Here is a 3,903-nt window from a genome sequence, read left to right as displayed (position 1 = left end):
CTCCTCCTTCTTTCTCCCCCTCAAGCTAAGTTGCTGGGGTGTTTTAGATTAAATGTGCTAATTAGGAAACTATTTAGTTTACGAGGTCTTCTGCCTTTTCATTCCCGTGGGCACTGTAAACACACTGAGTTTTGGAGTAAGTGATATACAGTGTCTCGGAACGAGAGGCAGGCAGAGGCACAGGCAAGTGCAAGGAATTAATTGAGTTGGTAGTTTACCAGACCTGAGGCAAAGAAGTGATATTCAGAAGAGTGAGGCAGCAGTTTTGTGTCAAATAGCAAATTTGCTAAGAATTGCAATTTATGACCATCCATAAGCTATTTTTAAGTCAGGTCACTTCTCAGAAGAGACGGGAGTAAAAGGTACAACTGAGCAACATAAAATGCAAGCAAACATAAAATGCAAAATTCAAATGCAAAACCAACTGGGTTTAATCCCATCTCAGAAAAAAAAAATTTGTAAGATCAAACTGTCACTGTAAGTGTACTTAATAAAATAGAAGTATGAACCTCTGAGAAATTGTTTGGTGACATACCTGTTAAGATTTTCATATTACCAAAAAAAAAGGTCACAGAATTTCTCCAAGGACTGAGCAAAAGCATTATGGATAATTCTAACATTTTGATCTGAGTCAGTTCTTTGAAAATGGGAAGGACACTAGGACTCACAAAAGGGGAGTAAAAGGTTACACTGGAATCAGAGGAATAGTAGAGCTAAAGATGCTTCCACAAGCGTCTTCCACTGCACTTAGAGCAGACTTGATGTAAGAAGCAGATCTGCTGTGGAACAAACCAATACAGAGGAAAATCATGCTCAGAGTAAAAATGAAGTATTTTCCTTTGGAAAATGAAAAAGATGAGTCTAATCAGCATGTATGCAATCTCATGGTAATAAGCAAAGCAGGCTTCAAATCTCCTGGGAATATCCTAGGCAAAATTCTGCACCATGAAAACTTCACTGCTTGCTCTTACAAGGGTACAATTCTTTGGGGTGAGAAAATTCCTGTGACAGATCCTTTCTCAAGGACAACATGGAGGAACAGGAGCATGAGATAAAACAATTGCTAATGTCTGCCAAAAGAAAAAACCCGCAGAAATTATGAGAGTGACAACAGAGTGACATTTCTAAGAAAAATGTTCAGATCAAGGCACCCTGCACAAACCCAACAGCTTTTCCACCTTGCTTGGAAAAGCAGTTTACTGTGAGCAAAGTGAAAGGAAAAAAGCTGGAGAAAATTAATTTAGGTGTTATTTAGGAGTCTGGGAGCCACATGGGTTTAGGAGCTGTTTGGGGCGCTGGAACAGCCTGCAAAGCAATCCCTTTGCTCCCAGGGGCCATCAGAACTGGCAGGACACCACCCACACCAGCACAAGCGTTAGGTGATGATGCTGTACTGTGCCCGTGGAATTCTTAATTCAGCTGAGAGAGGGAATTCCCCCTAATGAACATACAGCTCGTGACTAAGGTGCACTGCCCTGAGCAGGAACACTCCAGCTGGTATCTGCAGACTTCTGCTGGTTGCAGGACTACTGTGTTTTATTTGCACACAGAGGAAGAGTGTGAAAATGTAGGTAAGAAGCAGTTCTGGGGTGCTGAATTTTGCTCTCTGCATTTTCCTTTCACTGTGCTAGGTCAAGCAGCTGAAAGTAGGTTGTCATGTTTGAAAATTCAAAAACTCACTTATTTACCACTCTGCTGTGCAGGTTTCCATCCCTGGGAGCAATGCCTGAGAGAGGACACTGCAGATGACAGAGTGAGATGGGCAGAAAAATACACTATGTGAGAGGGTCAGATTTTCCATGTGAGATATTTCATATAATTCTGAGGTAGATTTCACCTTGTGAGCCTCTTCCTAAGAGATCATTTTATATGTGTAGCAGAATATAAATTCCCCTAGTTTCTCTTGTATGTATGAGGTGCCCTGTAAAATTAATATCAGTTACACAGCAAATTGGCTTTACTATACTGTGCACAACCTTTTTTTAATGCAGTCAATTACCTGGCTTCATGTAGAGAAAATTAGCGATAGAATAATTTCCTCTGTCTGTCATGGACAGAATTATACTGTCATTTACATGTCAGGCACCTGTGGGGTGCCCAGGAATGCCGTGAAGCTTTCAGTGCCTGTCTGCTCCCAAGCTTTTTGACCCAAGCACAGAGCTGCAGCCATTTTGTTCAGGAATAACACACCTCCCACATGGTCACAGCCTTCATTAATGTGTAATTTATAATGTTTCAATAAAAATTATTAACTTTATTCTCTCTATTCATAAAGCGTAACTGCTCAGACAGAAGGAGATTATGTGAATAAACATTTTGGCACCTCTTCTTGGGGAAAGGGTAAGAGAATTGGGATTGTTCAGCCTGGAGAAGAGAAGGCTTTGGGGTAGCTTGATTTGCCCTTCCAGTGCCTGAAGAGAGGCTGAAGAGGCTCTTCAGTGCCTGAAGAGAAGAAAGATGGAGAGAGACTATTTCCAAGGGCACCTAGTGACAGGACAAGGAGGGTAGGTTTAGATTAGATATTAGGAAGAAATTCTTTACTGTGAGGGTGAGGGTGAGGGTGGTGGGGCACTGGAACAGGTTGTCCAGAGAAGCTGTGGATGCCTGGTCCCTGGAAGTATTCAAGGCCAAGCTGGTTGGAGCTCTGAGCAATGTCAGCTAGTGGAAGGTGTTGCTGTCCATGGCAGCAAGGTTGGAACGAGGTGATCTTTAAGGTCCCTTCCAATGCAAGCTATGCTATAATTCTATTAAATAAGAACTCTGAAGGGCAGCACAAGAGGGCTACTAGACATCAAACAAATCCATGTGAAGCAAATGTCATCAGCAAGATACTGAAAAAAAACAATATAAGCCGATCAAAATGAGATTTGCAGATAAGCAGTGTGATAATGTGATCAGATGCACAAAATACTGAGGATTTTATGGGTTTTGCCTTGAATTTTTCTGAGAAAATCAGTCAGCAAGAAATCAGTTTTCTTATGCATTAAAACCTGTATTTTTGCTGCCACCACCAAGTTCAAACCCCACTTAACTCTGAGATTTCCTCAGATGAGGATAATATATGTCACTCAGTCAAATCTCTAAGAAAAAAATCTTAGCTTTATCCCCAAAGAGAGCAGTTTAGAGCAAGTCCTCTCCTCTCCGGGAGCTTACACATAGTGGAGGTGCCTCTGCAGCCTGAGCCAGGTCTGTGCAAGGGCTGCCTGCTCCTGGAGTTCTGGTGTGCTTACAGTGGCAAACACACACATTCCAGGAGAGGGCGATGGCTGAATCAAGTGACAGGGATGCAGAAGGAGGTGCATTAATCTCCAGTGCAGAGAGATTCACAGACCATTGTTCCCAGAAATGGAAGAGCTTTTAGAACTTTTTCAGCACTGAAGGCAATGATAATTACATTCCTACCTCCAGCATGGCTTGGAAAGGGACTGATTCTCTGCTGTGCTGCCTTGGGGTAATACAACAAGAGCAAATAAACTTGAAGAATTCTGGTTTTCCTTTTTAGCATGCACCACACACACTGGCTGCACAGGACTCATAGTGGAAGGTCTGCTGTCTGGCTCAGGAATCAGTGTTTTGTCTCCATAAAATATCCATGGCAAGTAAATATCACTGTCCATGTGCAGCAGATGTGCAATGTGAAGGCTGGCATAGTCCCACTGTAGTCAGCAAGGCTGGAGAAGGAAAGCAGAAACCCTCTCGAGCCAGGCCAAGCTGGGCACTGCTGGGGACAGATGTTCCCTCCCCCTGCAGCCAGGCTGTCCCCAGCCTTTTCCCTTACCTGGCCACTGCTGTGGGGGTTGCACATTTCCACCTTGGCTCTGACAGATTGATGGCTGCTTGCTTTGGGTGAGCGGGTCTGGCAGAAGCTGACCTTAAGCAAAACTGAAGAGTTTGCAAAAGAGA

This window comes from Melospiza melodia, chromosome 2 (genome assembly GCF_035770615.1).
Source record: "Melospiza melodia melodia isolate bMelMel2 chromosome 2, bMelMel2.pri, whole genome shotgun sequence".
Taxonomy (NCBI): Eukaryota; Metazoa; Chordata; class Aves; order Passeriformes; family Passerellidae; genus Melospiza; species Melospiza melodia.
This window is presented reverse-complemented; position numbering follows the sequence as displayed.